Source organism: Parasteatoda tepidariorum, chromosome 2, assembly GCF_982258835.1.
Source record: "Parasteatoda tepidariorum strain Cologne lab strain chromosome 2, Ptep-v5.0, whole genome shotgun sequence".
In the NCBI taxonomy this organism is placed as follows: domain Eukaryota; kingdom Metazoa; phylum Arthropoda; class Arachnida; order Araneae; family Theridiidae; genus Parasteatoda; species Parasteatoda tepidariorum.
The window spans coordinates 108,080,778-108,095,550 of record NC_141756.1 but is presented as its reverse complement, the minus strand read 5'-3'; the positions used below and the strand labels follow the sequence as shown (position 1 = coordinate 108,095,550).

The 14,773-nt window shown below is 27.9% G+C and overlaps 1 long non-coding RNA gene across 13 annotated transcripts in view; it reads right to left on the bottom strand.

Moving 5' to 3' along the window:
• LOC147816005 (uncharacterized) overlaps positions 1–12,479 on the bottom strand; it is a 35,328-nt gene extending 22,849 nt beyond the window's left edge. For 2 of the 13 annotated variants that reach the window (XR_015431536.1, XR_015431541.1), the window contains exons 1-3: positions 11,811–12,097; positions 10,483–10,592; positions 6,664–6,777 (exon numbers count right to left, since the gene is read on the bottom strand). This is a non-coding gene — a long non-coding RNA (uncharacterized LOC147816005). The other 11 variants (XR_015431534.1, XR_015431531.1, XR_015431538.1 and 8 more) reach the window with 11 other exon arrangements.
• Between the last annotated feature and the right edge of the window lie 2,294 nt (positions 12,480–14,773).

Sequence of the window (14,773 nt, the reverse complement as noted above, 5' to 3'; positions counted from 1 at the left end):
GAAAGAATATTAAAGTTTGCTTTTATAGTATATAAGTTTTACTTAATCTTAAAAAACTCCATGTGTTACTTTATTGAGTGTAATTACTGTCCCCCCAGCTTTCTTCAATAAATTGGGAGTAAAAAAAAATTTTATTTGTACAAACTATATAATAACTTACCTTTATAGCAATTTCTTTCAATGTATAATTACCGAAATAATTACATTAGGAAAATGACTGCCGAATAAGGGATTGTATTCAAATAAGAGATAAATATTATTAATTGAGAAAATGTTAAAAAAATTTAATTGAAAGTGTTTGGATAATTATGAATACATTATTTTTTGTGTCCCACAGATAGTTTTGATTTAAAAACGTGAGCTTTGTAAAAAACAAATAAACTGAATAGCTAAAAAAAACTATATCCAAAATTAGATGTATTTTTTTAAATTTATCTTCATAATTTTTATTGGAAGTTTGCTCAACATATATTTCTTTCTTTTTTGCACCAAAAAAAATTTAGAATATTTGCATAAAAAGTTTCACTTATAGTTTTAACTAGATTAAGATCTAAATGTTGTAATTTCAATTTGGATCTTTTAGTTAGCTCTACTTATAAAAAGTTATTAATATTATATATATTTTATTTTTACATATAATAAACAAAGATTCGGTTCTTTTAAAAAAAGAAAAACAATTTCCCCATGACCTAGAAGTTAGCAATTTCAGCATTAGTAATTTGTTGATAGTTTTTAACTATACAGTAACCTCCCGATTATTTACTGAATTGAGTGACCCCTGAAGCACGGATAAGCAAATTTGGGGATAATCTGTTAAGGGTTCCAAGAATGTGTTGACTAAATAAATGACCATGAGGATAATACATTCCTAGTCATCAAATTAAGGCAAGATGGAAAAACTTTGCTATCAATATTATTGCTTTGAATAGCAACAATACCATCCAGGAGAAGAAACTGCTTTGATGGAATCTATTCATTGAAATTTAAACTTCATCCTGTATTCGTAGTTCCACAACTGTAAATCATGACTCACATTGTTTTGCTGTTTCTCACCATTTTCAGTGCTCTTTATTACTAATTTATTGCACTTGAAGCTGCAATGTTTCAGTGTAGACCTATTATTTGATTAGTTGCGAACATTTAGACTACAAACATGAATCTTTGCTAGTATGTTGTTCTCAAAAGTCTTGAAATAGTTTCATCTCTATGAATTTATTAGTTCTCAATTCTAAACGTTATGTTGCTTGTCCTTGTGAAAAAAAGATGAAGCGCTGATGATCTGAATTCTCTACCTGTGGATAATCGGAAGTTTACTGTAAAACAATTGCATAAATATGGGTAATAAAATCAATATCAAGAATAAAAGTTCTACTTATGCCAAAAGTGAAGAACAAACGTGGCATAAATAAAAAGATTACACAAAGCATGCATATTTATCAAAACTCAATAAAGAGTTAACTTATGAGCTTCTAAGTTAACATATAAATAGGAAGAATCCACAATGTGCTAGTTTAGAAAAAAAAGAGTAGCAAGAATTGTTAGAAAAAAATAGGCTAGGCCTTTTAAGAATAAGTTAACATTAATATCCTCATAAAAATCGATGCAAATACCTGCATAGTTAATTAGAGGTATGACTTTTTACAGTAACGAAGAATGGCACTGAAAATCCTGAGTCATTATTGCCAAATGAACTTTATTCCAAACATCCTGAAACTCCAACAGATAGTATGGAATAAAGCAAATAAATCAGTGTTAGGTTTGCAAGTACTCACTTGGAAAATGATTTTAATTTATAAACATTATGCTTTACTTTCATCAAAAGTCTACATTTTATTCAAGAAATAATAATAATACAGTCGAACCCCGCTATAGTGAACCTGGGATATAGTGAACACTCGGATGTAGTGAACTTTTTTAGCGGTCCCGTCCTTATTCCTATTTAAATAATGTTATTTTTAACGCTTATAGTGAACAGCTTAGAACTCGGAAACTCGGTTATAGTGAACTCAAATTTCATTTCTTTAAATATCTTTTTCAGTCCTCCAACTTTAAACTTGTAGGTGTTGGGACTGAAAATGAATGCATTCCAATAAAATGTGTCATATTACTCTCCTTTATGCTTATCACTTTTAACTATACTGTAATAAATGTCAAACAGATCATTTATCTTATACTCCCCCCTCCCTGACAAGCCTTGCTTTATCTCTTTTCCCCAAGCTTGCTCTACAACTAGTTAACTTGGCCACCTGCTGAATTTTTGGAATTTTCTTATCTGTTCAAACCATATTCTTTACAAATCACCCCTTGACAATCAAGAAGGGGAACAATTTAACTCATTCTACAGCTGCTCTCTTTATATTCTTACATTATCTATTTGAGACAAGATTTTTATTTCAAAAGCAGTGAAATTGGCAAATTCTCTAAAGAGAAAAGCGTTTTCGATAGAGGACAAAGTTAAAATTGTAAAGCGTATTGATGATGGAACCAATCAATCGACACTGTGTAAGGAATTTTCCTTGTCAAAATCTACAGTTTCAAACATTTGGAAAAATCGAAGTGCAATTCTTGCGGCATACGACAAAAACATGGTTTCATCGAAAAAACTGCGTGGAGCTGCAAGAGAAAACGTTGAAGATGCTTTGTTAAGATGGTTCGAAATCTTGTTCAAAATGTAAAAATCTTGCATTCTTTGCACATTGTAGATAAGAAAATTGATGAACTCAATTTAAAATCAAATTGTGTTCAATCAAAAATCAAAATTTTTTTTCATAAAAAGTGAAAATAAAACTAATATTTAGCGACGTAATTACTTTTTCCATCAATTTTTGCTTTATTATCTGTTAATTAGTTAAAAAATTTTTAAATAACTTATGCAAAATTGCAAAGCCAATTTTCAATCATTCAACTGTCTTATGCAAAAAATATTCTTCAAAAAATTTGGATATAGTGAACCATCGGTTACAGTGGACACATTACTGAGCCCGCAGACGGTTAACTATAGCGGGGTTCGACTGTAATTGGAAATAATAATAATAATAGGAATTGGTTTTCAAGAATATATTGTAATAAATTCAAAAATATTTGTTTCATTTTTAAGAAAAAATATGTGGCAAGTGGTTGCGATTATTTACGATAGCAATTTGTAATCAAGTACTTAGTAATACAGATTCAAAAACATTCTTATTTTTTTATATTAAATTGTTTAGACAATAAAGTAAAAGTATATTTTACTATGTGTTTAGGTATTGTGTATAATGCACAAGAAAATGAAGGAGATAAGATTATCATTAATGGGTTGTTTGAATGAAAATGTTTACTGGTTGTAGGCGCAAAATATATGACAAATTTTCAAAAAGTGAAATGAACTGTCATTTACATATTTCCTAGCAATATTATTTATTTTCTTAAAAATATTCAATAACTTTTCAAAAAAATATCATTTAAAATATTTTTCATGTTTTTTTAATAAATTATTTATTGATAAGAAAAAAGTTAATTATTTTCTTTGTATGTTTTAAAAGCATTTAAGTGAGCATGCAGTAATTAATTAAATTTTCTCATGCAATGGCAATTTAAAACTTTAACTAAATTTTTGTCTTAAAGTTTCTTTATTGCTAGTCATTGATTTGCAGACTTCAATCAACAGTTTTAATGAAAAAATTATCAACATTTAGTTAATTATGATATGAATTCCTAATTGACTGAGAATGACATATAGGGTACATGGGTGGAAAAAGATGCAAAGAGTGAACTCATATTATATTGCAAAATATGAAAACATTTGCAGAAGTAAATTAAATGATGAATTTTATATAATCAATTAAAAAAAATTTTGTACCAGATTACAGTTACTCTTGTACATGCTATTAAACAGAGCAAATGCTGGGCTGAATAAAGTTCAGCAACAAGGGCTACACTACATGGAATTTAATATATAAAGTTTTTATAGGTAATAATGTAGTACAATTTTACAAAAGTAATTGAATGAATTTTAAAAAAAATATTCAAATGTACTTAATACATGACTCTCACTCTTTTAAGAAAGCAAAAATAAAGGACTTTAAAAATAATAGGATTGTTTATCATCGAATATGCATATATACCACCAGTGACAGTGCCAATTATTGACCTTTCTTGGAAAAGAAAATCAATCAATAAAAAAAAAACAATAAAAGGCAACTTTATTAAAATATAATTACTGATAAAATTGTATTTACTAACAGGGTTCGTCAAAGTGAGACCGAGTAATTTTTGCAAACCTAAGTCGGATTTTTGAAGGGAAAAAAAAAACATTTTCAGACTGTTAACGGTTAACAATATCTATGAAACTAATCAGTATTCCATCTTTAATAATTTCATTGAAATTGAATTGTAAAATTAATTGGTGAAATCAAGATTTGCAATTTTCTTTTCATATATTTAAAAAAATAAAGAAAGTTGAGAAAAAATTATTACAACAAGTTTTTATATTGCGGTTTCTAGAAAAGAGCTGCCTACTTGTTTAAAACAAAAAGAGGAACACAAAGCTTGATAAGCTAATCATGGGAAATTATGACACAAAGTGAAAACAAAATATCAAAAACTAAACTATTGATATAAAAATATCAATTTATAAATGTTTCATGCTGAAAATAATTTTTTGAGCAAACAGTTTTAATTAAATTACTTACTAATAAAGAATATCACATGTTTATAGTAATTAATTCAAGAAAAAACTTACTTCTTACATGAATCATAATACTTGATTTTAAAAAAATTGAGTGAATATGAATCGTGAAATTGGATTTTAAAAAAGCGAAAATACAAATTACAATACTGAATTTTTAAATCGCGTAAATAGGAATCATGATGCATAACTTTTAAATCATGAGAATATGAATCACATCGCATAACTTTTAAATTAGCTAAATATCAAAATTGAAGATTGATATTAAAATCGTGTGAATGAGAATCGTGATATTAGCAGATTCCGATGGAGTTCCTAATATTCAGAACGGCGAAAATCAGCCAAATCAAAGGAATCAAATTGGCAGAAGAATCATAAACGTCTCGTCAATGTGATTTAGCAATAGTTTCAAAATCTCGTCGGATTATAAAACTTTGATTCGCGAAGCGCGCTAACCAATGGTCTAACAGAATTCCGTGATATTTGCGGAAAAATCACATGCCCTGCTTCTCGTTTTTAGACCTGCCCTGGGTTGAAAGAAAATTGGTATAAGGAGTGAAAAGGCACTAGAATGTCGAAAAATCAGAACATTTTGGCCTAAAACCGTAGTTTCAAAACAAAGCTAAAAAATCGGAACAAACGCGATTTAACCGGAACAGTTGGCAACTATGCCAGACATACATCACATATTTAGTTGTGGGCCAATCTCGCTAAATATTCAGTTATGCCGAAAAAATTCCTTCTTTTCCATTAATAAAATGTTTCAAATGAATATTAAAAGAATTAATACTAAAAAGTATAATTAGAGTCATGCATGATAGTAGTTTTCTTAATATGTCATGTCAAATTAAGTCCTTCTTCAAGTAAAAACAGACAATGCTGGTATTTAAGCACCTTAAATCATTCACTTCTTTTCATTTGGTTTGAACTTTTTTTTTTAAAATTTACTGAAATAAATATTTTTATGAAATTTTTATAGAATAAAAACACAATTATGTTCAGAAGACTTATAATTTTCAAACCAATGTTTTTCAGTGAAACTTATTAATAAAAGGCTCTAAAACCATTTTTTAAGGGTATCAACACATTCCTTAGGCAGAAAATTGATAAAGTTACTTAATTAATAAATACTGGTAAATTATTTAATTTTTAATCATTTATAGACATTTACTTGTAATATTTTTTATTATCCTCTATCATTCTTAATATTACTCTCTACTATTACTATGATTTGATATTTTATTTTTATTGCAAATTAACAGTTTAAAACAAAACAGTATTCTTCATTACTACTGGCATTTTCTTATCCTGCAATATCACCTTATCATATTATGTTTATGGTACCTCAACTTTTATAATGAGGATTACATAAAATTATTTCCAGCCAAAACTGTTATTAGGAATTAACTTTACATAGGATTACTAAACAATCTGATGAAAAACATGAACTAATTTTACTACCAAAAGTTAATTAGAAATTTTAAAAGAAGAAGAAACATTTTAAGTTGCAATGTTAACTCAATAAAATGATTATTAAAATCTAAGTTAGAATTTTATTCTAATCGACATTTATAACAAAAGGTTTGGGACAGATTTTAGACAAAATGCAGAATATATTAATGAAAGAACCAGTATATGAATGAAATATGCTTACCCCCCTTGCTCAGACACACCCTTTCTTGTCTCTTTTAAATGCTCTACCATAGTCTAATTCTAGGTGATAAAAGATCAACTTTTTGTTTTAAAAAATTGAACTGAAAAAATTGTTCCCATCAACTATAGTGATGCTGAAAAATTAAATATTTTTAAAAACCTTGTAACAAAATAAAGTACTTTTAATAGCCCTTATTTCCCAAAATAAAAATTAAGCAGTTTTTAAGGACTTCTAAGGAGTGTGGGAATATTGTAATAAGGAGGTCACCCAAGTCTGCACAACACTTGGGTTATCTGTATATGTAATAAAGAAATTTACAAGTTTTATATTATTTAAAACTTACTGTAGAGGTATTCTTTATCCTCTCCCAGACTGTTTCATGATTAATCTCAAGTTGATCATCTTTTTCCAACAAAACAAATTAAATATAGGTGAAGCAGGACTGTGAAGATGAGTCCTACAAGTAATTAATATTATGATATAAAGATTGATAAGTATAAAAGAGATACAAAAAATCAAAACAAATTAAAACCATGAAAATAATACACAAGCATCAAAACTATGATGGAGCATTATATTTGGTAAAAAGCACATTACAGAAAAATTATACAGAAAAACATTACAAATAGGTATAAAAAAAATTTGAAAACAAATATAACTGAATTTCAAAAAATAAAAAGAGCAGTAAAAAAAAATTTAGGCTGATTTTTCTTAAGTATTTAAGCCCTTTCTCATAGGCTGATGAAAATATTCCACACTATTTGTAACATTTGTTTTTGCAATGTTTTCTGCATTGTACTTTGCATTAAAGATGATTTAATGTAACTGTATACAATTGTGCACTCTAATTGAAACTTGCATACAATTTTCAATTTGTAACATGTATTTTTGATTTTTTGATATTTATACTATTTATAATATTCAAACAAATGTAACAGAATTAAAAAATGTCATCAAGCTCTCTGTTAGAAGTGCTTAAACCCCTCTCTAAAAAGTATTTAAAGAGAAATTTTAAAATATATTTTAAATGTTTCTTTGAATATCAGTTTAAGAATCTACCAGTTATTTAAAATTCAACTAAAATTTACTGCAAACATAGAAAATAAGAAGCTTTTGATAAATGTGAAACTTTACAGCTTGTTGTTAAAAAAAAAAATATATATATATATATATATATATATATATATATATATATATATATATATATATATATATATATATATATATATATATATGTATGTATATGTATATATATTTTAAAGTGTCGATATAAAAAGTGAAGAGAAATTCTTATTGAAGAGAAAAAGGAATAGCAAATCTTAAAACATTATTAGAGGTCAATGCATTAAGGATCTTATTTTAAGAATCTTGTGAAAATTATATATATCAAAAACTATGGTTCTATATTCATCAAAATACTATATGATTTTTTTAATAACCATATTAAGAAAAATATATGACCATATTAAGAAAAATGTATGTGACCATCACCATATTAAGAGAAATACATGAACTTTTAAATTAAGAAATAACAAGTTAATAACCACTTCAAAACCTGAAAGATAAATAAAAGTCTTCAAAAGACACAATAGCAATTGCAACTTCTAAGTTAACTCTTGTTAAATTTTAGATACAAGTTAGAAAAATATTCCACCTGATAGAAATATTTATTATAAACAAATCATTGTGAAATAATGGAAATGTACAAGAATTAAATAAGTTTAATTGAAGTATAAAATAAAAATTTTCAAAAACAACAAAGTAATACAAACAGCAGTATTGAATTGTTTATCCACATACAGAAAAGGAATACTTAGAAAATAAAACGGACAAAATCTAAAAATGTTTAAATTAGACAGCACAAAAAATATCCTTATAATAAATACCATTCTTGAATTTGCAAAAAAAAACTATATAATTGCTCAAAAATATCTTTCTGAGACAAACTAAAAAGCGCAGTAGAGTTTTAAAGCAGTCTTATCGATATGTTATCAGTTCATAATATACTGAACAAAATTAATTTAATTCTATTCAAAGAGGATTAAACATTTTAGAGAATGCTTGCAATTTCAATTGCGATTTTTGGTGTAACCCAGAAAAGTAAGCTTATGCCCAAATATTGTTGTTCAGTTCTCACAAGCGATTGCATGCACACAAGTATCTAACAAGGGTGGAACACATCTAGAAAATTCCTATTGAAACAAAATTAAGCTTAAATTAAGGAGCATGTGGCTAAGATAAGGCACAAATTAAACGTGAGATAATATTTAAGAATAGCCAAGACAAGTTATTGGTCGAAAATGTCATCACAGTTTGGGGGGAGGGAGATGGTGGGTATTGCATGAGGCAATTTTGAAAAATCGCTGAAAACCTTTTCTTAAAATAAGTTTTTTTATTTATTTTTATTTAATCATTTATATTTGATTTCTTATTAGTTTCAAGAAATATAACTTCATTATTTTCAAATGCGTATTTTAGTTTATTTTAAAACTAAGTTAATATTGGTTTAGTTGAATTTTTTTTTCTTTCGTGGTGTAACAGTTAGGCTGTTCACCTTCTACCTGTGAGGTCAGGAGTTCAATTCAAATTTCTTTATCTAAAAAGGTTAATAACTATTTAATAAGTTTTATTCAAGTTATATATTATAATTTTTTTAATCAAAATTAATTTGTTTAAAAAATTAAATTTTTAAGACAAAAATTTATAAATGTTTCATTTTTCTTATTTTTTAATCAAAATATTTGAATTAATTTTTAACTAATTATAACATTTCAATGCGAATTTTAAATTACAAAATTTCTTAACTTAAATTTGTAATTTAAAAAAATAACAACAAAATTTTAACTTGAATTACACATTTTTTAATTAATCCATATATTTTAATAAGATAAAATTAAACAGATACTGATATTTTTTGTTTTTAAAATAATTTATAAATTGCATAAAACATGTTAAATAGTTCATTTTTAGAAAAGAAAGTTAAAGATAATAAATATTCTATCGAAATCCGAACCTCTCAACAGAAAATGGAAAGTCTAAATGCTGCACCACAACTGCAGGTGAGTTTCAAAGTTTTTCTGAATTTAAAGGTAAATGAACTGAAACTTTAAAGGGTAATATTTTACCCTTGGGGCATCTCCTTGTAAAACATGCACAATCTTAACTTTTTACATTAGGCATTTTTGTGTGCCATAGTTGTAAAATTATTTTTGAATTATTTGCTTTATACTTTTATCCTATCTTACGAATTAGAGAATATGAATTATCAATCAAATATAAAATAGTACTTACAATTAAAGCAAAATATATATACATAAAAAAAAAGAATTCGGAAGTTATAATACTTACAAAAATTTAGCAAGATTAACCATACATTTTTTTCTTAATTAGCCATTTTGTAATGCTTATCAAACATAATGCTAAAAAGTACGCATTAGGAATTTCAACTTAATATTTAAGGAAAAAGGAAACAAAAAGCACTCTTAAATTGTGCTTAAAGATGTACAAAAAGATCTGTATGATTGCTAGCAGAAATAATAATCGAATTGTTTTTTTCATAACGTTAAATCTTTTTTTCTCTAGCTCCAGCAATCGAATGTGTTTTAATGTTTTCAGTCCAAGTTTCCTTTATAGTGATTCGTTTGATTGTAATAATATTTGTAATTTTTCCCTGCTTAAATTTACCAACCTTAATGACAGGGTAGTAAGTAAATTTGAACTAAAATAATGAGTGTTTAGGGAACTAGTACTTAAAAATAAGGACCTAAAAAATGTTTTATACGAAATAAAATAATGTCTCAAATAAATTCAAAAAAGAAAGAAAACACCAAAAAAAAAAAAAAATTGTCTCGTTTCAGTAAAAAAAAATTATATTATTTCTTTCAAATTAACTAATTTATAGTTTTTTATTCATAAAATTTGTAACTAATACATTTTTCTTAAATTTATAACAATGGGTAAATCTTTTGATTTTGTAGTAAAAACTTTGAAAGAAAAATCTTCAACAAAAAAACTTATACTTAAGATGAGGTTCGATTTATTGAGATTGCAACTATAAATCAGGGTCAGGTAAATATCCAGTGGGTAGGGTATTTACTCTTGCAATGGGTAAGTACACCAAAATGAATGTAAAAATTAAATTTATTGTTAATTACTGACTAACCATTATATCAGCTGATAGCTTCTTGTTTTTGACAACCAAGGATACCACCATCAATTTTTTCATGCTTACAATCTTCAGCTTCCAAAAAGGATGTCCAACATTTTCATCTTCTAGATAAGAAAGAAAAAATATTTTCAATTGAATACATGAATAAGCATAATTATAAACATGAAAAGAAAAAAAATCTGATTTTCATCATCTAGATAGGAAGGAAAAATATATTTTAAATTAAGTGTATAAATAAGCATAGTATAATAGTGTATAAATAAGCAACATGAAAAGAAAAACAATATTAGGATTTTACAAATATGGAAATTTCGCACCAACTCTCGAACCATATAGATATTTTATCATGCGCTTCAAAATTTCATAATTACGCTCACTTTAAAATCAACTTATAGAATGTACCAATTGAATTAAGGGAATTATTTTAAACTAATAACCTCAACAACAAAAAAATTTTTTAGTGATAAAATTAAAAACTTTTTATATTTTGGGTGTCCTAAAAGTAAAGTAAATATTTTTAAATAATGCTCTTTTTTATGATGTGAGCCCTTTTTTAGGGGCTCTTTCAAGCTTCTTGTGCCCTGCCCTTTTTAAGGTCTAGAATGAACATTTTCTTAGTATCTTAATATAAAAGTTACAGAACAATGAAATATAGATTATCTTTCAATTAAAAATAGCAATTGGAATTCTGAGAAATAATAATGTTTAAAAACATCAGAACATTTCAGATTAACAAAGCTAAGTATTACAGAATACACACAAATTTATTCAGAAAAAAAATAAACAAATGAGCTAGTTCCTTGAATGTTTAGCACTGTTTTAAACTAGCAAATGAATTATTTGAGTTTCGTTATCTTTCCGGATTGAGTAAATTTCTTGTTTACATCGTTACAGAATATAATACATATTTATCACACCCTTGGCCACCAGAATTAAGGTATTATATTATTGTATATTATTGTTTGCCAAGATCACACTAAATAGGTTTACACCATTTATAATATTCTACACAATTCGGTAATTTACCCCCAAATAAAACTTCAAAATAAAAGAGAGCAGTTATAATAAATTTAAACTAAAACTAGCTTAAAAATACTATCGACCTAAATAAAGAAAAAATCGAAATACTATTTCGATCTGATGATATCCATATACGCGCCATCCCAGCATATACTTTTATTTCTGGATGTATTTCCTGGATAACCTGGGTCTTGGCAAATTTAGTTGGCTTCACAGGTCAGATTACGAATATATCCCTGCATAATTTAAACTGCTACTTGAAACAACCGAAATGATAAAATATAAAATAGCAAACTAATTACTAAAACTAATTTTGCTGGGCTTAAATGACATGTTTACATAATTTCACGAACATTCACATAAATTAAATTCATTAGCGCATTAAAAATTCATGATCAACAATGCAGTCACAAGAAACATCCAGCAGGACAAGCACAAGAACTTTAACACGGGTCAACATCAGCAGAGCTATTACAATTTAGTTAAGTTTCAAAAACCTTTCTTTAATTTTAGTCAAATTTTTGATTTAAAAATACTCTTTTGGTAATTATATCAACCAATGCTAAAAGCAAATTCAAATATTGCAAATAAAAAAAAAATTGTTGGCTTTGAATTAATTTCGAAAGATTGTGTGAAAATATTTTTACGCTCTTAGCTTACTTGTTTTCTATGACGTTTTTAGATTTTTTGGGTGTAGTCGCATTTACGTCGCAGTAGAGTTTTGTTGACTTCAGGGACTAATATAGGCCTTTATATCTATGGTTGACTTACTGGGAGGAGGTGCTTTAAGCTAAATATACGCGGGGCAGATATGTGAAGCGTGACGCAGTTGGTAGCGCTGTGGGCAAGGTTGATACGTAGTCCCGGAAGTCCTGGGATCGAAACCCTGCACAATGTCGTCTTTAGTTTTTTTTTATTTATTTTATATTATGTTTTTTAATATACTTTTCGACAATTTAACGTGAATCAAGTGTTCTGTATATAGAAATAACTATTTTTCCTTTCTGAAATAGCGAATAATAGCTAATAAGCAGATAAATTTTGATTATTTTTTATTAAAGAAAACAAATAGTTTGGGGAGGAATTTAGGCGAGAGAATTTTTTTTTTTAAGTACATAAATAAAAGAAGCATTGTCATAATATGAGTAAGCAAAAAGTAGCACTATTTCGAAGAAGCTAACATGGAACTGGGAAGTTAGCAATTTTTTTGTGGGGAGATGGGGGCCACTGGGTACCATCTCGTCGGCAGAGGATCAAAATTGGGTATAATATGAAAAAAACACAACTACTTCGATTTAGTAGGAACAACATATGACGCAATGCTAAACGAATGGAATTTAGTTGTTGTTTATTTAGTTATTGTTATTTGTTTTAGTTGTTGTTGTTTATTTAGTTGTATTTAGTTTCAATAACTTTTCTTTATAATGCAATAAAATCTGGCGAGCAGCTATTTAAACGATCGAACACTTCGTTTGTTTATTTGTGGCTTGAAGTTAGGCTCGCAGAAAATGCCGTTCATGGGTTAAATTTAGTAGGAACAACACAACCTGTGACGTAGGCTATATTATACCCAATTGTTTGTTACATTAAACTCTAATTTCGGGAAGAGTTTGAAAATTATAGGTTTGTAGCGTATCTACCACTACAAAATTACAACTACAATTCAGTAGTATATAAGACATGTTAACTCGACTCTATGTCGGGGTACCTTTTCATAGATGAAGGTTGACATGGTCGAATACTCCACCCCCCACATTGGTGACCCGGACGTGATGTGAACACGCCTACCTTGGCAAAAAAAACGCCCACTTTGATCTGGATACGCCTACATCGGCAGTAACGCCTACTTCGTTGGATGGTCCACATCGAATAGTTGACTTGCTACTTGTGACTGCAACATTATCCACCTCCTCGCACTGTTGCTACTCAGTCTCGAGCACACAACGTCGGTCTGCATACACTCGACTGCTAAAGGCAACACAGGAGCGACTGCGACCGTGAAGTTAATACACCTCTCACATTCAGCACTCAAAAAAATACGGTGATCTTAATACAGCTCTCCCGGCTTCGCACAAAACAGCAATGAATCAACTAGTGGCATCCATTCATCGAATTCTATCACAGATATAATTCTGGTGGGGGAGTACTGTAGCGTATCTACCACTACAAAATTACAACTACAATTCAGTAGTATATAAGACATGTTAACTCGACTCTATGTCGGGGTACCTTTTCATAGATGAAGGTTGACATGGTCGAATACTCCACCCCCCACAGGTTAATATTATAGGGAGTAACGGAGTGTGATGTGTGTTCCTCATGATACGACTTTTGGCCCTTTTTCAGCAATTATTCGCTCTTTAACAGAGAAAAATAATTCTCTTCATACATAGAATACTTTATTCACTTACAAATATTGAAAAAGAAGTTTAAAAAATAACATTAAATAAAATAAATAAATAAATAAAAAATAATCAAAATTTATCTGTTTATTCGCTATTATTCGATATTTCATGAAGGAAAAATAGTTATTTCGATATACAGAACACTTTATTCACGCTAAATTGTCGAAAAGTATATTAAAAAACATAATATAAAATAAATAAAGAAAATTTAAAGTCGACCCTTGCAGGGTATCGAACCCAGGACTTCCGGGACTACAAATCATCCTTGCCCACTGCGCTATCAACTGCACCACGATTCACATACCTGCTCCGCGTATATTTAGCTTTAAGCACCTCCTCACGGTTAATCAACAAATAATATTTTGGAACATTGTGGGCCCACTAATTAGTCTATAAACAATTCCTTCAATACAATTGTTTGTTACATTAGACTCAAATTTCAGGCCGAGTTTGAAATTTATAGGTTAATATTATAGGGAGTAACGGGGTGTAATGTTTGCGTGCCTCCTGATACGACTTTTGTCTTTTTTTCAGCCATTATTCGCTCTTTAACAAAGAAAAATAATTCTTTTCATATTTAAAACACTTTATTCACTTAAAAAAATTGAGAAAGAAGTTAAAAAAATAACATAATTAAAATAAATAAAAAATAATCAAAATTTATCTGTTTATTAGTTATTATTCGCTATTTCATAAACGAAAAATAGTTATTTCTATATACAGAACACATCATTCACGCTAAATTGTCGAAAAGTATATTAAAAAACATAATATAAAATAAATAAAAATTTTAAAGTCGACCCTAGCAGGGTATCGAACCCAGGACTTCCGGGACTTCATATCATCCTTGCCCACAGCGC